Consider the following 24,125-nt stretch of genomic DNA (forward strand, 5'->3'; position numbering starts at 1 on the left):
ATGTTCAGGGACCAATGACAATGGGAATACCAAACAAAATGTGATGTAATGAGGTACACAAATCTCACTAATTATTTTTTGAAGTAAACTGATCAATATATTGTGGGTACATCATGTTATACTGTCAAATGGAGAGAAAAAATCAATGGAAATAGGTCATTTAGAAGAAAAATATATATAAAATCCTCCTTATCTTAACAATTAAGAAGCAGTTTCATCAATGATTGCTAGTATTCATGAGTCTTGTTGTATTGTCTTGCATATCCTACCGGTAAGAAATGTTTTACAGATTATAGGCCTATTCTCCTAAAAATAAATAAAATGCCATAACACGACCAAATCCAAACAGCAGGTGGCAGTACTGTTACATAAATTCATTGTTTTAGGCCTGGCTTTTTCCTTCCCAAACACTAAAAGGGATTACCTCATAATCAGGGAAAGCCCTGTTCATGACGCCTTGTGTTCGATAGAGGGCTCTTCGCGGTGCCACAGATCTCAGAATACAGCAAATCGGCAGCGTCTCCTCCTGAGCTTTTCGGCTCTATAAACGCATACAAATGACATCTTTACACCGACCAGCTGATTTTTATAAGCGCACCAACTACTAGAGCTTTCTATTATTATTTTGAAGAAGAGAGAGACATAAATGTTGATGTCCACTGACAGCCAGGCTGTTGTCAATAATACTTGAGCCAAACTGCAACGACTAAAAAAGGTCCTTTGAAAGGATAGTCTGGATGGAAAACAAGGCTCCTGTTCTTCCTCAAGAAAACTGACAAGCGGTAGTCTGAATCCAAGGTAAACCTGGATACATAACATCATGTTGTTACAATGTAAATGTTACAGATTAGATGTGCATGTTGTTTGGACGCAGCTGTTACATATCGAGGCAGTCTGTGCTCTGCTTGCGTCAACGGAATGTTAATTTTGTTTTGTTTATTATGTGTTTTGCGTGTGTGATCAGCTTTTTGTCATGAGAGGGTTTGTGAAGTAGGATATTTAACTATACTACAGTCACGTCTGTGGAGGTAGGCTGCACATACACTTACAATTCCCAGCATGGATCTTATCCGATTTAGTAGATCAGGGTTGTTTCCTTGCCCAGAGTCCCTCTCCAAGGCAAACCGGCGACCAGGGACCCCATCATACCTTAGCTAACTTTTTTTCTCTTATCATCAGGTGAATGATAATGGCAATGGGAAGTAATCAACATTTTAAAATAAATAGATTTGGTAAATAGTTGTTCATTATTTTGAACTCCCCACATTATAATTGGAAGAGGAAGTATAAACTCTAACATAGCCTAGTAGCTAGAAAGGTACACTACATTACCAAAAGTCTGTGGACACCTGTTTGTCGAACATCTCCTTCCAAAATCATGGGCATTAATATGGAGTTGGTCCCCCTTTTGCTGCTATAACAGCCTCCACTCTTCTGGGAAGGCTTTTCACTAGATGTTGGAAAATTGCTGCAGGGACTTGCTTCCATTCAGCCACAAGAGCATTAGTGAGGTCGGGCACTGATGTTGGGCGATTAGGCCTGGCTTGCAGTTGGTGTTACAATTCATTCCAAAGGTGTTCAATGGGGTTGAGGTCAGGGTTCTGTGCAGGCCAGTCAAGTTCTTCCACACCGATCTCAACAAACCATTTCTGTATGGACCTCGCTTTGTGCACGGGGAAATTGTCATGCTGAAACAGGAAAGGGCCTTTCCCAAACTGTTGCCACAAAGTCTAGAATGTCATTGTATGCTGTAGCGTTAACATTTCCCTTCACTGGAACTAAGGGGCCTAGCCCGAAACATGAAAAACAGCTCCTCCTTCACCAAACTTTTACAGTTGGCACTATGCATTCGGGCAGGTAGCGTTCTCCTGGCAGCCAAACCCAGATTCATCCGTCGGACTGCCAGATCGTGAAGCGTGATTCCACTGCTCCAGAGTCCAATGGCGGTGAGCTTTACACCACTCCAGCCGATGCTTGGCATTGTGCATGGTGATCTTAGGCTTGTGTGCGGCTGCTCGGCCATGGAAACCCATTGCTTCCAGTGGCAGTTTGGAACTCGTTAGTGAGTGTTGCAACCGAGGATAGACGATTTATACGCGCTTCAGCACTCGGCAGTCCCGTTCTGTGAGCTTGTGTTTCCTACCACTTCGCGGCTGAGATGTTGTTGCTCCTAGATGTTTCCACTTCACAATAACAGCACTTACAGTTGACCGGGGCAGCTCTAGCAGGGCAGAAATTTGACGAACTGACTTGTTGGAAAGGTGGCATCCTATGAAGGTGCCACGTTGAAAGTCACTGAGCTCTACAGTAAGGCCATTCTACTGCAAATGTTTGTCTATGGAGATTGCATGGCTGTGTGCTCGATTTTATACACCTGTCAGCAACAGGTGTGGCTGAAATAGCCGAATCCACTAATTTGAAGGTGTGTCCACATACTTTTGTATATATAGTGTAACTCCAATCACATTTTTGCTAAGAGCAGCTGTTTAGCTGTTTAGCAGGTTAAACAAAAGTTAGCCATGTGTTGGCAAACATCTATGTCCGAGTGAAGAAAGCTTACGAGCAGTCAGCGGCACCGCACTGGTAGCCTATTCGCAGGTGCTTTTTAAAAGTCTATGTCAGATACTCCAGTGAGTGTAATTTGCTCAATATTAGAAGTAGAGAAATAAAGTTGACATAATTAGAAATAAGATATTCTTCCTCTTTTCTGCTGTGGGTCGGTTATTCAAAATGTGTTTATTCCGTTGTTGCTAGCGATATTCATAAAAACATTGAAAAATAAATAAATAAATACTTTAAAATGTTGTGGAACCCCTGCAGTACCTTGACCCCGGTTGAACATCCCTGCAGTGGATAATGTTGGGGGACTCGTGGGACACCACCTCCATGGCAGCACTGTGAGCACACCTTTTACTGTTCAATACTCTTTGTTTATCATCATATCAGTCAGCAATTGAAGATCGGGCCAAATTAGTTTTTCTTTCTTCTTCATGTTGTTATGAATATGAATTGGCAAGCCTAATGAGCCTATGTAGGATAATGTCAACCGAATAATTCCGCTGACGTACAGTAGTGGGCATTGCTTGTATAAACCTCTGCAGGAGGTGATTAATGTTTTTGTAAATGTACAGGCTTAGTGGGCTTTGGCTTGTTCTGGCCTTATATGATGAGAACCAGTCTGAAAGAAAGTAAGGATGTGGCCCAAATGCCACTCTATTTCCTACATAGTAGTGTTACTTTTGCACAGAGCCCTATCGACCCTAGTCAAAAGTAGTGCACTGCACTATGGTGAATATGGTGCCATTTGGGAGACATGCTACAACATGGCTCTCCAACCCTGTTCCTGGAGAGCTACCTTCCTGTAGGTTTTCACTCAAATCCCAGCTGTAACTAACCTGATTCAGCTTATTTTATTTTTTATTTTTATTTCGCCTTTATTTAACCAGGTAAGTCAGTTGAGAACAAGTTCTCATTTACAACTGCAACCTGGCCAAGATAAAGCAAAGCAGTGCGATTAAAAACGACAATAACACAGAGTTACATATGGGATAAACAGAAACGTACAGTCAATAACACAATAGAAAAATAGAAAATCTGTATACAGTGTGTGCAAATGTAGTAAGTTATGGAGGTAAGGCAATAAATAGGCCATAGTGCAAAATAATTACAATTAGTATTAACACTGGAGTGATAGATGTGCAGAAGATGATGTGCAAATAGAGATACTGGGGTGCAAATGAGCAAAATAAATAACAATATGGGGATGAGGTAGTTGGGTGGGCTAATTACAGATGGGCTGTGTACAGGTGCAGTGATCGGTAAGCTGCTCTGACAACTGATGCTTAAAGTTAGTGAGGGAGATAAGTGTCTCCAGCTTCAGAGATTTTTGCAGTTCGTTCCAATCATTTGCAGCAGAGAACTGGAAGGAATGGCGGCCAAAGGAGGTGTTGGCTTTGGGGATGACCTGTGAGATATACCTGCTGGAGCGCATACTACGGGTGGGTGTTGCTATGGTGACCAATGAGCTAAGATAAGGCGGGGATTTGCCTAGCAGTGATATCAACCAGCTAATTATTAGATTCAGGTACATTAGATTTGGGATGGAGCAAAAACCTACAGGATGGTAGCTCTCCGGGAACAGGGTTGAAGAGCCCTGGGCTAGAACATGATGAGTGGTGTTTTCCCTATAGCTATTTGTCATTCTTACCAGTCCAGTCACTCACAACCAGTTGATCTTTACAAGAGGAGAAGATACAGCCTCATTGTGGGTAACAGAGTGAGCCACAGTTAATTGAACACGTTTGAGTTAAAATAGTGCACTATTTAGGGAATAGGGTGCCATTTGGGACGCACTCCATGACTCGTCATTAACTCGTTACATCATGTCACACCAGCCAGTGAGGTAACACAGCCCCTTACCTTGTTTGGCCCAGTGGGCACACATAGCAGAGCTTCTGTGTTAGAAGGCTACTTTAGCCTCCACCGTGATCAGACAGGCCTAGTAGCTGCTTGACAGGCCTAGTAGTCTGCAGACACAGAAAAGCCTCTTGGCCCACCAGCCTAGTCTGACTGAAGGCATACTGAAGGTGCAGATGTCCAGCCAAGTCTTTGAAATAGGATTGTTACTTCAGTAGTAGCAATGACCCAAATATTGTAATAGTTAAAAAATATATATATTATGTCTCTCTTTGAGGCACAGTATTTAGGTTCCAAATAGTCTGAAAAAACGACAAAGCAAAGCAGACCCATTTTTACCTCATGATCGCCTTACCTATCCACAGCTCCCATTGGGTTTGACCATACAACTACTAGGCCTATGTCATTCCTCTGTGTGCCCCCTCTCTCTGAATCCCACCTGTATCTCTCTAACAACCAGAACACAGGTCCAAAACCTAGCTCTGGTCCAGGCCGTTATGTGCGGCTTGCTGGCGCTGAAGGCTCCTAATGCTCTGGACCAGAGCTATCGAGAACCATGCTGGGTTGAGCGTGAAAGAGAGTGAAGGAGAGAGCGAGGTGCAGCTGGATTAGTGTAAACAGAGCTTAAGAATGTTTCTTTCATGAGTAGTGAGACGGGCCTGTAGGCCAGGCCAGGGTTCCAGTGCTGAATCCAGAACACTATGTGCCTGCCAGGCAGCTGGCTCCCAGTCTTCCTGCCCACAGCACAGCCCAACAGTACACTGTGCCCAGGCCAAGCCAGCCCCAGCCACACACAGAGAGGTCGGTCTGTCTGCAGACAGCAGTAACCTGCTCTCTCTTCCCAGTGCACTGCCCTCTCAGGACAGACCCGTAGATAAATAGCCCAGACCTGTCAGGAGACCGCTCATTCAGTAGAAAGCCATACGGTTGGTGTGGTTAGATGGACAGCACTGTTAGCTTTTGATGTGGTACATTCATATTGATGGTTTAGGAACTAATATTTTGTGACATCCTTAACATTATTTGGTTATGGGTGCCAAAATTAGAACAGGTTCTTCTAGCTCCTATCTCTATTAGTTATCTGAATTCTGCATCTGAGATCAGAAGTGTCAGTTCTTACTGTCAACTCCCATAGCTGTGATGGTACTTCAAGGGTAAGTCTTCATAATGATTTCTGTCTGATCAATTTATGATCAGTTGCATTGATTGTATGTGTGATGATGGTGAATGGTGGCATGTGTGGTAATCCAGGAAAGGTTAAGAGATTGAATTTGTGTTCTGTTCTGCTTTTACTCTGGTATTTCTTAAGTAAACGTTGTTCTCTTAGTGAACCTTGTCCTCTCTGGTAGACTAGAAGTCATTTCAGTCACATGTCATGCCTGCAGGTCGAATGTGATGGGCTTCGTCCCTAATTTGTATTTGTTAAAAGTAATGCACTATGTAGGGAATAGTGGGCCATTTGGGACGCAACCATGGTGTCATACTTTACAAGTAAACATGGTGTGTTCGCAAAGTAAGTCCTCTAAGCATCTTAAAGATGTTTGTGTGACTGACTGTGAAGAAATTCAGCGGAAAGTGAGAAATCCACCCAGCCTAAACATGAGCTGCTAATATCAAGTTCAGCTTTAGCTCATTTGCACCTTGCAAACTTTTGTCTGACAGCAGGCTACATTTATATGCACTGACAGCAAAGGCTTAGCTCACTGTTCAATCTTCATTCAGTGATGAAATACACTGAACCATTCTCCATGTAAAGGTAGTGAAAACATTGCATCCCTTTATAGTCATATTGCTTAAAAACCTTTGTTTGGCCATAATGCACTATGTGTCCACATTATCCAATGGGCACAAAAGGGATTTAGTAAAGATATACATTTTCATTCCATAGTGTGTGGCCTCTTCCATCTCTAACAGTAGCCAGACAGGAAGACTGATTCACCTGCTTGCTTCACCATAACAAACACCACTAGAGTACATAGCCTATACTCTTCAGATTTGATTAGGCCCTTTTGAGAAATAAAACATTATATCAGAAAACACAAATCATTGGGGATTATGAGTGATCACTAATCCCCCTTGATCCCCAACCAAGCATTAATCTAATCTGGTAAGTGTTTGTGGCCAGCTAGCTAAGTGGATCATGTCCTGCCTAGTTAAATCAAATACATTTCATTCACATGAAATTACATTGCATCTGATAGGCTCATCACTAATGTGGCAGTAGTATATGAAGTATCTATTGATTGTAGACATGCATATATTCATGCATATGTTTGTGTTTACTGTATAGACTAATGCCACACCATTGGTATTGATTCCTGAAAGGGGATAGACTGTATAGGGTTATATGAAGGCATTTCCCTATCCCAACTTCCAATCTCTAAATACTGTGAAGTTAATTGAATACTGTGAACTTGCTATTCAGCACTCCTAGTAGCTTAACCATTGCATGTTTCCCCCCCTCACCCTTTCCCTTACTTGCAATTCCATGTTCTCAGCCTTCCTCAGTCCTCAGCATGCCTGTATCCTGCTGTGTGAATGGGGCCTTTAGGATTCAGCAGGCAGGGTGCCAGTCGTGTCTCGTGCCAACAACAGGAAACGCTGCGGTTTCCTCAGGCTGCTGTCACTTCCTTTCCTTGGCTCCCGGGTCCAGGACTCAGTAGAAGGCAATGTCGGTGTCCCAAATTGCATCCTATTCACTATTTTGTGTGCTACTTTTGACAATAGGGTTCTGGTCAAAAATAGTGCACTATATAGGGAATAGGGTGCCATTTGGGATTCAATCAATGTTTGGGGCTGGGCTATAATCTTGGGAAGGATAGAATCCCTTTCTAATGTTATCACTTCATTGTAAACAGTACTGGAGGAACGAGACATGTTGGATGAGCAGAACATGTTTGTTTAGAAATTTTGTCTGATATAGGCTGAGCACAAAGGGAGGAACAGCCATATTTCCTCTTGTGAACTGAACACATTTCCTGGCTGTGTCCCGAATGGCACCCTATTCCTTATATAGTGTACTACTTTTGACCAGACCCCTATTGGCATTGGTCAAAAGTAGTGCACTAAATAGGGAATAGGGTGCCATTTGGGATGCAACCCCTATAACACAGCCTCTCCTCTCGCCCTGGGGCCAGCCGATCACTCACTGCTAACTCACTGGCTCTCCTCTCGCCCTGGGGCCAGCCTGTCACTCACTGCTAACTCACTGGCTCTCCTCTCGCCCTGGGGCCAGCCTGTCACTCACTGCTAACTCACTGGCTCTCCTCTCGCCCTGGGGCCAGCCTGTCACTCACTGCTAACTCACTGGCTCTCCTCTCGCCCTGGGGCCAGCCTGTCACTCACTGCTAACTCACTGGCTCTCCTCCCGCCCTGGGGCCTGCCTGTCACTCACTGCTAACTTACGTCCATGTGCTCTCTTTTCCTTTCCATCTCTCTCTCTCTCTCTGCCCCTCTCTCTCCTTCCATCTCTCTCTCTGCCCCTCTCTCTCCTTCCATCTCTCTCTCTGCCCCTCTCTCTCCTTCCATCTCTCTCTCTCTGCCCCTCTCTCTCCTTCCATCTCTCTCTCTCTGCCCCTCTCTCTCCTTCCATCTCTCTCTCTCTCTGCCCCTCTCTCTCCTTCCATCTCTCTCTCTCTGCCCCTCTCTCTCCTTCCATCTCTCTCTCTCTGCCCCTCTCTCACCTTCCATCTCTTTTCCTTCCATCTCTCGCTCGCTCTCTCTCTGCCCCTCTCTCTCCTTCCATCTCTCTCTCTCATGCAGTACAGTAGTAGTGTGTAATGTGCCCAGGCAGAGCAGATGGAGCAGCGCTGTTCCTGGTGAAGGGAGGGCTGGTGATGATGTAATCAATGCAGATCTCTCCCTCCCTCATAATTTTTTTCTTTCTTTCTTTCTTTCTTTCTTTCTTTCTTTCTTTCTTTCTTTCTTTCTTTCTTTCTTTCTTTCTTTCTTTCTTTCTTTCTTTCTTTCTTTCTTTCTTTCTTTCTTTCTTTCTTTCTTTCTTTCTTTCTTTCTTTCTTTCTTTCTTTTCTTTCTTTCTTTCTTTCTTTCTTTCTTTCTTTCTTTCTTTCTTTCTTTCTTTCTTTCTTTCTTTCTTTCTTTCTTTCTTTCTTTCTTTCTTTCTTTCTTTCTTTCTTTCTTTCTTTCTTTCTTTCTTTCTTTCTTTCTTCTTTCTTTCTTCTTTCTTTCTTTCTTTCTCTTTCTTTCTTTCTTTCTTTCTTTCTTTCTTTCTTTCTTTCTTTCTTTCTTTCTTTCTTTCTTTCTTTCTTTCTTTCTTTCTTCTTTCTTTCTTTCTTTCTTTCTTTCTTTCTTTCTTTCTTTCTTTCTTTCTTTCTTTCTTTCTTTCTTTCTTTCTTTCTTTCTTTCTTTCTTTCTTTCTTTCTTTCTTTCTTTCTTTCTTTCTGTCCCTGTCTGTCGCTCTCTATATATTTGTTCAATTCAAAATGCTTTATTGGCATGAGAAACATAGTTTATTAAGTACACCACCCCGTTCACGAAAATGATTTGGCCCCAATTACTACCCGTACACGGTGCTCCAAGCTGACCATGCACAAAACAAAGTCCAAACAAAATGCCAAAAAAACAAAACAAATTTGCCAAATAACATACTACCATATAACCAACATCATCAATTAGACGAGACCCCACTGTGTTATGACCTGGCTCATAGTTCGTAACAACAAAGGGCCATGCATGACTTAAATGTAAAAAGGAATAAATGCATTAAACTAAACACTTTTTTTTTGTTTTATTCTACTTTTTTATTAAAAATAAATGCACTGTTGGTTAAGGGCTGTAAGTAAGCATTTCACTGTAATGTCTGCACCTGTTGTATTCGGCGCATGTGGCCAATAAAATTTGATTTGATTTGGACGTCTGTAGGATCAGTAGTGTATGCAGTGAGTGGAGAGGGTGTTGTATGGTGAAAACAGACCATAAAACGAAAGGTGGTGGAAGCCAGCGTGCCAGTCAGGGAAAAGAGAGTGTTGGCTGATGTGGTCACACTTTATAGCCTGCAGGCCAAGCCTGGCCAGATGCGCCACATCAGCTGACGATCCTCCCAGCTCTGCCCACTGGCCTCCTGCAACAAGCAGACTACCAAACAGGAGATCCCAGCAGACAGAGTGGGGGGACGTCACAACCTAATAAACATTGCCAAAGCCAGTGAAATAGACAATAAACAATCTGAAATTAACAGTAAACTTTACTCACAATTTTTTTTAAAGAATGTATTATTATGTACAGTGTTGTAACAATGTGCAAATAGTTAAAGTACAAAAAGGAAAATAAATATAGATTGTATTTACGACGGTGTTTGTTCTCCACTGGTTGCCCTTTTCTCATGGCAACAGGTCACAAATCTTGCTAATGTGATGTCACACTGTGGTATTTCACGTAATAGTTATGGGAGTTTATCAAGATTGGATTTGTTTTCAAATTCTTTGTGGGTCTGTGTAATCTGAGGGCAATATGGTCATACATTTGGCAGGAAGTTAGAAAGTGCAGCTCGGTTTCCACCTCATTTTGTGGGCAGTGGGCACATAGCCTGTCTTCTCTTGAGAGCCTATGGTGGCCTCTCTCGATAGCAAGGCTATGCTCACTGAGTCTGTACTATGTACATAGTCAAAGTTTTTCTTAATTTTGGGTCAGTCACAGTTGTCAGGTATTCTGTTTAGGGCCAAATAACAATATCTCTATCTCGCTCGCTCTCTATTTCGACGTCACTCTCTCTTTCAATATCTCTCTATCTTTCTCTCTCTCTCTTTTTCTATCTCTCTTAGAAGCCAGGTACAAACTAAAGAGGAACTATTAACTGACTACTCGATCACAGTATTTTATTCTAGTTTGCTGTTTCATTAACCTGAACTAGTTGTATTATTTTCTTGGTGCTGGATGTCTCACCATTGGCCTTATCAAGTGAAATACCACTGGCTGAGGTTTCTGTTCCCTTTATGTAAGAGCCACTGAAGGGGATGTGTTGTATTACTGTACAAAAGGTTTGAACTTTAGCTGAACTTTTCACTTGATTGAGGAGAAAGGACTCACTCCCTGCAGTGTTTTAGTGATTCACAAGGGGAGAGATCTCACTTGACTGTACTTGGGTTGGTCTCTGAAAAGGCAAAAGAGCATTTGCACACAGACTCGAGAGAAGAGATAAGAACACTTTTTATAATTCAAATGGTCTCTCATGAATTGCCTCTAGTGTTTTTTATCTACAGTGGGGAGAACAAGTATTTGATACACTGCCGATTTTGCAGGTTTTCCTACTTACAAAGCATGTAGAGGTCTGTAATTTTTATCATAGGTACACTTCAACTGTGAGAGACGGAATCTAAAACAAAAATCCAGAAAATCACATTGTATGATTTTTAAGTAATTAATTTGCATTTTATTGCATGACATAAGTATTTGATACATCAGAAAAGCAGAACTTAATATTTGGTACAGAAACCTTTGTTTGCAATTACAGAGATCATACGTTTCCTGTAGGTCTTGACCAAGTTTGCACACACTGCAGCAGGGATTTTGGCCCACTCCTCCATACAGACCTTCTCCAGATCCTTCAGGTTTCGGGGCTGTCGCTGGGCAATACGGACTTTCAGCTCCCTCCAAAGATTTTCTATTGGGTTCAGGTCTGGAGACTGGCTAGTCCACTCCAGGACCTTGAAATGCTTCTTACGGAGCCACTCCTTAGTTGCCTTGGCTGTGTGTTTCGGGTCGTTGTCATGCTGGAAGACCCAGCCACAACCCATCTTCAATGCTCTTACTGAGGGAAGGAGGTTGTTGGCCAAGATGTCGCGATACATGGCCCCATCCATCCTCCCCTCAATACGGCGCAGTCATCCTGTCCCCTTTGCAGAAAAGCATCCCCAAAGAATGATGTTTCCACCTCCATGCTTCACGGTTGGGATGGTGTTCTTGGGGTTGTACTCATCCTTCTTCTTCCTCCAAACACGGCGAGTGGAGTTTAGACCAAAAAAGCTCTATTTTTGTCTCATCAGACCACATGACCTTCTCCCATTCCTCCTCTGGATCATCCAGATGGTCATTGGCAAACTTCAGACGGGCCTGGACATGTGCTGGCTTGAGCAGGGGGACCTTGCGTGCGCTGCAGGATTTTAATCCATGACGGTGTAGTGTGTTACTAATGGTTTTCTTTGAGACTGTGGTCCCAGCTCTCTTCAGGTCATTGACCAGGTCCTGCCGTGTAGTTCTGGGCTGATCCCTCACCTTCCTCATGATCATTGATGCCCCACGAGGTGAGATCTTGCATGGAGCCCCAGACCGAGGGTGATTGACCGTCATCTTGAACTTCTTCCATTTTCTAATAATTGCGGCAACAGTTGTTGCCTTCTTACCAAGCTGCTTGCCTATTGTCCTGTAGCCCATCCCAGCCTTGTGCAGGTCTACAATTTTATCCCCGATGTCCTTACACAGCTCTCTGGTCTTGGCCATTGTAGAGAGGTTGGAGTCTGTTTGATTGAGTGTGTGGACAGGTGTCTTTTATACAAGTAACAAATTCAAACAGGTGCAGTTAATACAGGTAATGAGTGGAGAACATGAGGGCTTCTTAAAGAAAAACTAACAGGTCTGTTTGAGCCTGAATTCTTACTTGTTGGTAGGTGATCAAATACTTATGTCATGCAATAAAATGCAAATTAATTACTTAAAAATCATACAATGTGATTTTCTGGATTTTTTTTTCACAGTTGATGTGTACCTATGATAAAAATTACAGACCTCTGCATGCTTTGTAAGTAGGAAAACCTGCAAAATCGGCAGTGTATCAAATACTTGTTCTCCCCACTGTATGTAGCTTACATTGTGTACTTAGGCTAATAAGGCTCCACCTGAGACATAGTCCAGACATCCTAGAGACAGAGACCAGTATTGGTTGTGTCTCTAGTTAACTGTGGGCCTCTGTAGCTCAGTTGGTAGAGCATGGTGCTTGCAACGCCAGGATAGTGGGTTCGATTCCAGTGACCACCCTTATGTAAAATGTATGCACGCATGACTGTAAGTCTCTTTGGATAATAGTGTCTGCTAAATGGCATATATTATACACTGCTCAAAAAAATAAAGGGAACACTTAAACAACACAATGTGACTCCAAGTCAATCACACTTCTGTGAAATCAAACTGTCCACTTAGGAAGCAACACTGATTGACACATTTGACATGCTGTTGTGCAAATGGAATAGACAACAGGTGGAAATTATAGGCAATTAGCAAGACACCCCCAATAAAGGACTGGTTTTGCGGGTGGTGACCACAGACCACTTCTCAGTTCCTATGCTTCCTGGCTGATGTTTTGGTCACTTTTGAATCCTGGCGGTGCTTTCACTCTAGTGGTAGCATGAGACTGAGTCTACAACCCACACAAGTGGCTCAGGTAGTCAGAAACAGACTCCATGAGGGTGGTATGAGGGCCCGACGTCCACAGGTGGGGGTTGTGCTTACAGCCCAACACCGTGCAGGACGTTTGGCATTTGCCAGAGAACACCAAGATTGGCAAATTCGCCACTGGCGCCCTGTGCTCTTCACAGATGAAAGCAGGTTCACACTGAGCACATGTGACAGACGTGACAGAGTCTGGAGACGCCGTGGAGAACGTTCTGCTGCCTGCAACATCCTCCAGCATGACCGGTTTGGCGGTGGGTCAGTCATGGTGTGGGGTGGCATTTCTTTGGGGGCCGCACAGCCCTCCATGTGCTCGCCAGAGGTAGCCTGACTGCCATTAGGTACCGAGATTAGATCCTCAGACCCCTTGTGAGACCATATTCTGGTGCGGTTGGCCCTGGGTTCCTCCTAATGCAAGACAATGCTAGACCTCATGTGGCTGGAGTGTGTCAGCAGTTCCTGCAAGAGGAAGGCATTGATGCTATGGACTGGCCCGCCCGTTCCCCAGACCTGAATCCAATTGAGCACATCTGGGACATCATGTCTCGCTCCATCCACCAACGCCACGTTGCACCACAGACTGTCCAGGAGTTGGCGGATGCTTTAGTCCAGGTCTGGGAGGAGACCCTCAGGAGACCATCCGCCACCTCCATCAGGAGCATGCCCAGGCGTTGTAGGGAGGTCATACAGGCACGTGGAGGCCACACACACTACTGAGCCTCATTTTGACTTGTTTTAAGGACATTACATCAATGTTGGATCAGCCTGTAGTGTGGTTTTCCACTTTACTTTTGAGGGTGACTCCAAATCCAGACCTCCATGGGTTCATACATTTGATTTTCATCGATAATTTTTGTGTGATTTTGTTGTCGGCACATTCAACTATGTAAAGAAAAAAGTATTTAATAAGATAAAAAATGTGTTATTTTAGTATTCCCAGTGTATATAACTGGACTGTCTGCTGCACTGGGGAACTGGCTACTGTTACTAGGAGGCAGAGTTCTCAGTCTTTCCTGGTTATTCCACTGAGTTCTCAGTCTTTCCCTCTTCAAGAGAGTTCATGTAGAGCACATGTCAAACTCAAGGCCCGCGGGTGGAAAAGAAACCTCAGTAATTATCTTTTTGTTTTCTCATGATTTGGTTAGGTCTAATTGTGTTGCGCTCTCTCTCTCTCTCTCTGTCTCTGTCCAAGTTGTTCCTAGTATTCTTGCACTCCCACCAGTATCTGAGCCAGGCTGGATCTGAGAGATCATCTTGTTCTACTGTAATAATTGTCTCAGTGCTGCTTCTTCTTCCCCTGTGGAACAGACCATTATTTTCCTTTGTTGATTTCTGCTGTTCAAGCTAAGTGGATTACTCTCTCCTCTCTCTCTCTCTCTCTCTCTCTCTCTCTCTCTCTCTCTCTCTCTCTCTCTCTCTCTCTCTCTCTCTCTCTCTCTCTCTCTCTCTCTCTCTCTCTCTCTCTCTCTCTCTCTCTCTCTCTCTCTCTCTCTCTCTCTCTCTCTCTCTCTCTCTCTCTCTCTCTCTCTCGCTTATCTTCCTTGAAGACTGTTCTTCCACACACACAACACACACCTTCCTCTCCTCTTTGAAAGCTGTGTGCTTCTTCTTGTTGTAATCCAATTATAGACACTAATTTAGGAGACCTACATTTCACTTTTCTGACAGGCCAGAGCTAGAGTTAGATTCAGAAGCCAGAGATTCTCTCTTATCTCTGTGGACTTCTACTAAGGAAATCAAAGACCGTGTCACTTCGTGTGCTGCGAAAGGGCCTTGAGATCGCTCCCATGGGGTTTAACTTTATTCAAGTTCAGTTTTATATAGCATGCATGCAGGCCCTTTAACATTGAAGAATCTCTAGTCTACAGATAAAGATATCAAGAGATTGATCCACTTTTCCTCAGTTGTGTACTTGAACACAATAATCCTAAAGATACCCGAGGTGGAACCCTTTCTAGAAATCTGTGGTTTACAGGTCAAACAAGTGCAAGCGAATAATTAAACAAAATTGGGATCCTTAACATTAAGAAAAAATCCCTAACCAAACATTTTAATCACCATTAGCAGGTCGCAGTCATCATCATAAAGGGCAAATCAAGGCAACAGCAAACATGTCTGCCCCCATGAATGATGCGGCGCCCCCCCCCCCTTGGGCCAATTGAGATATTGTCTGTGACTAGCACATTTCAGTTATTGTCTGTGACCACAGATTATCCATTATGTGGCCGCTCTATCAATGGAAAAAAAAATGACTTCAACAATGGAAGGCAGTTAGCCTGGGTAACAGTCTCTTTAGCTCACAGGTGTAAAACTCATTCCACAGAGGGCCGAGTGTCTGCGGGTTTTCGCTCCTCCCTTGTACTTGATTAATTAATTAAGGTCACTAATTAGTAAGGAACTCCCAACACCTGGTTGTCTAGGGCTTAATTGAAAGGAAAAAATAACTCCGTTATAGTGTTTTTTCTTAAAGTTGCTGGGATGTCACGTGTCATACTTATCAATACACTCGGAACAACCTAAGCACTACAAAACGTCTATTCCATCAAATAAGCCATTACATTTTTGCTAACCAAATTCGACTCTCCATGCAAAAACTCCTCGCTTGGTGAGTGAAAAAAATCTAAAAGAATCACCACCTGCTGGAGAAGACAGATTTTGGGCCCAGTTATCCCTCTCGCTTCACCTCTTCCTCTCTGGTGTGACTCACACATTTATGCTAATTACTATGCTGTAACGTTAGTAGGAGAAGAAAAGCTATTTTTTTGCTACTTTACTTTACAGAGCTGTAATGCACGAGGGAGAGCGAGAGGCTCAAAGCAGAGCCGCAGCTCAAATGTGAGTGACGAGGCGAGCATTGAGTTGGAGAGAGTGGGCGGCAGGTAGCTTAGTGGTTAAGAGCGTTGTGCCAGTAACCGAAAGGTCGCTGGTTCTAATCCCCGAGCCGACTAGGTGAAAAATCTGTCGATGTGCCCTTGAGCAAGGCACTTAACCCTAATTGCTCCTGTAAGTCGCTCTGGATAAGAGCGTCTGCTAAATGACTAAAATGTAAATGTAAAAATGAGAGATAGCAACCAAGTTGACTCGTGCTGGTAGAGTAACTTATTGGTAGTTATTTATCATCTCATCTGATTACAATAGTACCTGTCTTGACTGCATCAAACCAAGAAAAGCTAGTTAAGCTAGCTTGCCAGCTAGCTAGCTAACACTTTAGCTAGGCTAATTGAGACTACATAATTTTAACTGTGCGCATTCTCCCTTCCGAATCCTACAGTAAATAACAGCAACTCCATTCAGATTATTAAATAACAGCCTACCTGTTGGCTCTTTGGTTTTGTAGCTCAGTTGGTAGAGCATGGCGCTTGCAACGGCAGGGTTGTGGGTTCGTTTCCCAAGGGGGCCAGTATGAAAATGTATGCACTCACTAACTGTAAGTCTGCTAAATGACAAAAATGTAAATGTAAATGTAGCCTGTCCTTTTCATTAAACGTTTAGTTCTGTCATTTCAATTCCATCTTCCATTGATTAGCCACGTGGAGGCTCTAGCTAGCTCTGACTGTAGCCTAGTGGCAGTTTGATGACTTGTGATTGGATGACAACAACAAGCTACATGCGCCACTTTCGTGAAAAGCAAGAGCAGCAGCAGCGATACAATTTTCTCTCTTTGGGGGAAGCGCGATGTAGACCATCTGCATTGTGAATACACGTGGAATTGTATGCATTTTTCTTATCATGTTAACAGAAAAACTATTTTTTTTAAAGGTCAGTGTAAACGTTAAGAAAAAATGACAATTTGTCACATCCCTAATCCATTCTGTATGTGATGCCTATCTAGGCCTACACACCCAGACAAACAAACAACATCTCTCCTGGTTGGGGATGAAGGGAGAACCAGATAATTGTCCCCCACGATGAAAGCGGGGAGGGAACTGTGGATCTGTCTCCATCCATTAGTACGTTAGGAGGTTAGTGCGTTCGTACGTTAGTCATGCGTGATATCTGACAGCACTGGCCCGATTTTGACGAAACTTGCATCATTCGTGGGGGATGACATGTTTACTGTTGCTTTGTTTAACCTAGATGGATTATACTTAAAAAGAGCTTACGTAAGACTTTGATACCGACATTATGTAGCTACAGTATATGCTTGTCGGGACTGAAATGAAAGCTGTCAGTTCAATTAGATTCAGAAGACAGGTGCTTTGATGGAGATCGACACTGACTGACTGACTGCCTAAATGACTGGAGAAATGCTCACAATATTGATTTTCCACTACAGTTGTTGAGTTAAAGGGAAAATCTGGGATTCTAACAACAACAAAGCTGTCACCTTGCCACTTTTTTTGGTAAACAGCTGAAGGGATGGAGCTGGAATTAAGCTCATGAGGCATTAATAAATTAGATTCTTCAAGAATCAATGGCTATTTCTCATTAATTTAAAAGTCCAAAATGGATGTACCAATCCCAGATTGCCTCTTTAAGAGTTTTTTTTTAACTAGCAGATTCAGCCTCAGATTCTATAAATCCAGTCATTGTATTGTCAAGTATAGAATTTACAATCGAAAAGAAATTATAGCATTATGCATATCTAGAATGAGGCATATCTAGTTTATCTATTTCTCAGCAGTGTTCTCCTAGGGCTAGCAGGACAGGGACGTTGCTCTGACCCACTTGTCCAGATGGAGGGTTAAAGCAGGAGAGAGGCTGGTAACAAGCTGGTCTGGTCTACCATGCAGAGAGAGGAATCAATCCCCATTTCTGACTCACAGTAAATGAATGAGAACAAACTACTAAAATGTTCAATTTCCATACAGTCATCACGATCTTCACTAAAAATATGAGTGATCAACTAATAGCCAGCCATTATAGCATATTGACTTACCTTTCTGCATGTCAAAACACAGATTTTGTTTCTTTCCAAGCTTCGGAAGTGGCAATAACAAGAGATTAACTCCTGTAGACAATCCTAATTGGCCTAAACATAGCTGGGGTGCAATTACAGGGTGTCACTATCAATTATACAAATGGCCAGTCAGTCAGAGAGGTAGTACCCACCTCACTGTTCTCTATCTGTCACAGGATAAAGAGACAGAGAGAGAGAGAGGCAGAGAGAGAGAAAAAAAGAAATAGGGCTGTCATTCCACCTCAAAAAGCACAAGAAAGAGGATTTCAACACTCACCTTCTCAGATTGTTCTGAAATCGTTTCTGTAGTTAGAAACCGATAAGATGAGCATTCCTGCAACATTATTTTGTTGAAATATAATTTGATCTCTGAGAAATTAACCTAATTGATTACAGTATCAGTTCTCTATATCTGACAAGTAGTATGGAGCTGCTGCATGGAGTATTGCTTCTTCATCCTTTGTAATGTATACCCTGTGAATCTGGGGATGTTTTTTTTCCCCCTGTTCAGAGAAATTTGCCATTGAAGTCGCTTGCATTATTTACCATAAATGAGTGTGAAAGTACCACGTTTTGCCCAATAGATGCCGCTGTTCGTGCTACTGCCACCACACCCTTTTATCCATGTTGCTGGTGTCTTGTGTTTATTATACTGAACAAAAATATAAACACAACATGTAAAGTGTTGATCCCATGTTTCATGAGCTGAAATAAAAGATCCCAGAAATGTTCCATACGCACAAAAAGCTTATTTCTCTAAAATGTTGTGCACAAATTTGTTTACATCCCTGTTAGTCAGCATTTCTCATTTGCCAAGATAATCCATCTACCTGACTGGTGTGGCATATGAAGAAGCTGATTAAACAGCATGATCATTACACAGGTGCACCTTGTGCTGGGGACAATAAAAGGCAACTCTAAAATGTGCAGTTTTGTCACACAACACAATGCCACAGATGTGAGTGCATACATTTTCATGTGTCCCATTCATTCTTACTGTTGTTTGTCCCATTCATTCTTACTGTTATGTGTTCCCATTCATTCTGTTGGTAAATCTTTTCCTTTGCAAAGTGAATAATGACTTTACTGGAAGACAGGATTCACGTAATAATGTATTCTAACATTGTGGCCAAGCAGGGCAGCCTTCATCTGTATACACACAGCATTCATTCATGTGATTATGGCAATGTTGATAAAATGATTTAGAAATTAGCGAAGGGCTGAACATAATATGTTTAATATCCTGTTCTATTGCTGTTGGAGTCAACCTGGTAGTCTATGGTCATAATGGGTTTGCTACGAAATGAAAGACTCTCTCCATCCCACCCGCTCTGAACCGTCCCTCACTTTCTGTGTATTAATGTGATAACATCAGTTAGGATTATGTCTACCTTATTTCTGGATACATTTTGTCATATCTGACTTATTTTCAAATTTTTATCGTAATGTCCCTCTGATTATTATATAGTAGAAACACTAAGACTGAGTCCCAAATGGCACCTTATTCCCTATATAGTGCACTACTTTTAATCAGGGCCCTAACTATGGTTGCATCCCAAATGGCATCCTATTCCCTACAAAGTGCACAATTTTTGACCAGAGCCCTGTGGGCCCTGGACAAAAATAGTGTACTGTATAGGGAATAGGGTTCCATTTGGTACGAAGCCACTATGAGACATGTTGTCTGGAGTGATATCCATATAACACGTATTTTCTCATCTGTACTGTGTTTGAAGGAAAAGGTTGTTGTAATGACACTTTGTGGAGGATGTGATATGCCATGTGTCCATGTGTCATCAACATGTTCCTTTTTATAGTTTCAGACATTCATACACGGTCACATACTCTCACTCATGTTCCTAATATTAGAGTGGTGGGGGTGGGAGGGGGGTCTGGCTGTGGTTATTTTGGTCATCCACACACAAACACACACTCCTCCAGGAGGTCCTCCTACATTACCTCTAGTGACCGTGCACCAAGTCCTTCAGTTCCATCTGTCTCCAACCCTGTCTCCACACTACCAGTACCAATCCACATGAATCACCGTAGGGTATGAAAGAGAACTCACTAGCTGTGTAGTCTGGTTACAGTAGTGGGGCATGGCTCTGTGGAAAGCAAGCTACACTCATTTCCATCTTTGTTCGTCAATAGGAACTTTGGACCGTTAAGGCTTGAACTTGTCCCTGCTTTCATAACCCCCTGTGGTTCCAGTTCCACGGTAGCTTGTCCCTGCTTTCATAACCCCCTGTGGTTCCAGTTCCACAATAGCTTGGTCCTGCTTTCATAACCCCCTGTGGTTCCAGTTCCACTGTAGCTTGTCCCTGCTTTCATAACCCTTGTGGTTCCAGTTCCACGGTAGCTTGTCCCTGCTTTCATAACCCCTTGTGGTTCCAGTTCCACAATAGCTTGGTCCTGCTTTCATAACCCCCTGTGGTTCCAGTTCCACGGTAGCTTGTCCCTGCTTTCATAACCCCTTGTGGTTCCAGTTCCACTGTAGCTTGTCCCTGCTTTCATAACCCCCTGTGGTTCCAGTTCCACGGTAGCTTGTCCCTGCTTTCATAACCCCCTGTGGTTCCAGTTCCACGGTAGCTTGTCCCTGCTTTCATAACCCCCTGTGGTTCCAGTTCCACGGTAGCTTGTCCCTGCTTTCATAACCCCCTGTGGTTCAAGTTCCACGGTAGCTTGTCCCTGCTTTCATAACCCCCTGTGGTTCCAGTTCCACAATAGCTTGGTCCTGCTTTCATAACCCCCTGTGGTTCCAGTTCCACTGTAGCTTGTCCCTGCTTTCATAACCCTTGTGGTTCCAGTTCCACGGTAGCTTGTCCCTGCTTTCATAACCCCTTGTGGTTCCAGTTCCACAATAGCTTGGTCCTGCTTTCATAACCCCCTGTGGTTCCAGTTCCACGGTAGCTTGTCCCTGCTTTCATAACCCCTTGTGGTTCCAGTTCCACTGTAGCTTGTCCCTGCTTTCATAACCCCCTGTGGTTCCAGTTCCACAGTACCTTGGCCGTTTCAGGGCTCAACACAGTCATGGTGCCTGGCCAGTCAATTCACAACTTCCCTCTACTGTGAAGTGAGAGGAACGTGTGGTATATTTGAATAACGCTTCTCACATTCACTCACTCTTGGTTGAAATGATGTCTCTGAAATGAAGTCTCTCTCTCCCTCTCTCTGGAACTGTGTGGAGTGGAGAGAGGCTGGTCTGTGCTGTACTGTAATGAACAGCTGTAGTGTTCTGTAGAGGCTGGTCTGTGCTGTACTGTAATGAACAGCTGTAGTGTTCTGTAGAGGCTGGTCTGTGCTGTACTGTAATGAACAGCTGTAGTGTTCTATAGAGGCTGGTCTGTGCTGTACTGTAATGAACAGCTGTAGTGTTCTGTAGAGGCTGGTCTGTGCTGTACTGTAATGAACAGCTGTAGTGTTCTGTAGAGGCTGGTCTGTGCTGTACTGTAATGAACAGCTGTAGTGTTCTATAGAGGCTGGTCTGTGCTGTACTGTAATGAACAGCTGTAGTGTTCTGTAGAGGCTGGTCTGTCCTGTTCTGAACAGCTGTAGTGTTCTGTAGAGGCTGGTCTGTGCTGTACTGTAATGAACAGCTGTAGTGTTCTGTAGAGGCTGGTCTGTCCTGTTCTGAACAGCTGTAGTGTTCTGTAGAGGCTGGTCTGTGCTGTACTGTAATGAACAGCTGTAGTGTTCTGTAGAGGCTGGTCTGTACTGTAATGAACAGCTGTAGTGTTCTGTAGAGGCTGGTCTGTGCTGTACTGTAATGGCCAGTCAGTTAGAGAGGTAGTACCCACCTCACTGTTCTCTATCTGTCACAGGATAAAGAGACAGAGAGAGAGAGGCAGAGAGAGAGAAAAAAAGAAATAGGGCTGTCATTCCACCTCAAAAAGCACAAGAAAGAGGATTTCAACACTCACCTTCTCAGATTGTTCTGAAATCGTTTCTGTAGTTGGAAACCGATAAGATGAGCATTCCTGCAACATTATTTTGTTGAAATATAATTTGATCTCTGAGAAATTAACCTAATTGATTACAGTATCAGTTCTCTATATCTGACAAGTAGTATGGAGCTGCTGCATGGAGTATTGCTTCTTCATCCTTTGTAATGTATACCCTGTGAATCTGGGGATGTTTTTTTTTCCCCCTGTTCAGAGAAATTTGCCATTGAAGTCGCTTGCATTATTTACCATAAATGAGTGTGAAAGTACCACGTTTTGCCCAATAGATGCCGCTGTTCGTGCTACTGCCACCACACCCTTTTATCCATGTTGCTGGTGTCTTGTGTTTATTATACTGAACAAAAATATAAACACAACATGTAAAGTGTTGATCCCATGTTTCATGAGCTGAAATAAAAGATCCCAGAAATGTTCCATACGCACAAAAAGCTTATTTCTCTAAAAGGTTGTGCACAAATTTGTTTACATCCCTGTTAGTCAGCATTTCTCATTTGCCAAGATAATCCATCTACCTGACAGGTGTGGCCTATGAAGAAGCTGATTAAACAGCATGATCATTACACAGGTGCACCTTGTGCTGGGGACAATAAAAGGCAACTCTAAAATGTGCAGTTTTGTCACACAACACAATGCCACAGATGTGAGTGCATACATTTTCATGTGTCCCATTCATTCTTACTGTTATGTGTTCCCATTCGTTCTGTTGGTAAATCTGTTTCCTTTGCAAAGTGAATAATGACTTTACTGGAAGACAGGAGTCACGTAATAATGTATTCTAACATTGTGGCCAAGCAGGGCAGCCTTCATCTGTATACACACAGCATTCATTCATGTGATTATGGCAATGTTGATAAAATGATTTAGAAATTAGCGAAGGGCTGAACATAATATGTTTAATATCCTGTTATATTGCTGTTGGAGTCAACCTGGTAGTCTATGGTCATAATGGGTTTGCTACGAAATGAAAGACTCTCTCCATCCCACCCGCTCTGAACCGTCCCTCGCTTTCTGTGTATTAATGTGATAACATCAGTTAGGATTATGTCTACCTTATTTCTGGATACATTTTGTCATATCTGACTTATTTTCAAATTTTTATCGTAATGTCCCTCTGATTATTATATAGTAGAAACACTAAGACTGAGTCCCAAATGGCACCTTATTCCCTATATAGTGCACTACTTTTAATCAGGGCCCTAACTATGGTTGCATCCCAAATGGCATCCTATTCCCTACAAAGTGCACAATTTTTGACCAGAGCCCTGTGGGCCCTGGACAAAAATAGTGTACTGTATAAGGAATAGGGTTCCATTTGGTACGAAGCCACTATGAGACATGTTGTCTGGAGTGATATCCATATAACACGTATTTTCTCATCTGTACTGTGTTTGAAGGAAAAGGTTGTTGTAATGACACTTTGTGGAGGATGTGATATGCCATGTGTCCATGTGTCATCAACATGTTCCTTTTTATAGTTTCAGACATTCATACACGGTCACATACTCTCACTCATGTTCCTAATATTAGAGTGGTGGGGGTGGGAGGGAGGTCTGGCTGTGGTTATTTTGGTCATCCACACACAAACACACACTCCTCCAGGAGGTCCTCCTACATTACCTCTAGTGACCGTGCACCAAGTCCTTCAGTTCCATCTGTCTCCAACCCTGTCTCCACACTACCAGTACCAATCCACATGAATCACCTTAGGGTATGAAAGAGAACTCACTAGCTGTGTAGTCTACTTACAGTAGTGGCGCATGGCTCTGTGGAAAGCAAGCTACACTCATTTCCATCTTTGTTCGTCAATAGGAACTTTGGACCATTGAGGCTTGAACTTGTCCCTGCTTTCATAACCCCCTGTGGTTCCAGTTCCATGGTAGCTTGTCCCTGCTTTCATAACCCTCTGTGGTTCCAGTTCCACGTTAGCTTGTCCCTGCTTTCATAACCCCCTGTGGTTCCAGTTCCATGGTAGCTTGTCCCTGCTTTCATAACCCCCTGTGGTTCCAGTTCCACGTTAGCTTGTCCCTGCTTTCATAACCCCTTGTGGTTCCAGTTTCACGTTAGCTTGTCCCTGCTTTCATAACCCCCTGTGGTTCCAGTTCCACGTTAGCTTGTCCCTGCTTTCATAACCCCTTGTGGTTCCAGTTTCACGTTAGCTTGTCCCTGCTTTCATAACCCCCTATGGTTCCAGTTCCACTGTAGCTTGTCCCTGCTTTCATAACCCCCTGTGGTTCCAGTTCCACGGTAGCTTGTCCCTGCTTTCATAACCCCCTGTGGTTCCAGTTCCACAGTACCTTGGCCGTTTCAGGGCTCAACACAGTCATGGTGCCTGGCCAGTCAATTCACATCTTCCCTCTACTGTGAAGTGAGAGGAACGTGTGGTATATTTGAATAACGCTTCTCACATTCACTCACTCTTGGTTGAAATGATGTCTCTGAAATGAAGT

At 43.2% G+C, this 24,125-nt stretch overlaps 1 protein-coding gene across 1 annotated transcript in view; it reads left to right on the top strand.

The window, feature by feature from the left end:
- The first annotated feature begins 463 nt into the window (after nt 1–463).
- The window catches only part of LOC121552632 (probable E3 ubiquitin-protein ligase RNF144A-A), a 42,596-nt gene continuing 18,934 nt past the window's right edge, over nt 464–24,125 (top strand). Inside the window, exon 1 of the mRNA XM_041865604.2 lies at nt 464–798. The gene's annotated coding sequence lies outside the window, so the exon portion shown is untranslated. The remainder of the gene's footprint in view (nt 799–24,125) is intronic.

This window comes from Coregonus clupeaformis, unplaced genomic scaffold, assembly GCF_020615455.1.
Source record: "Coregonus clupeaformis isolate EN_2021a unplaced genomic scaffold, ASM2061545v1 scaf0041, whole genome shotgun sequence".
Classification (NCBI taxonomy): Eukaryota; Metazoa; Chordata; class Actinopteri; order Salmoniformes; family Salmonidae; genus Coregonus; species Coregonus clupeaformis.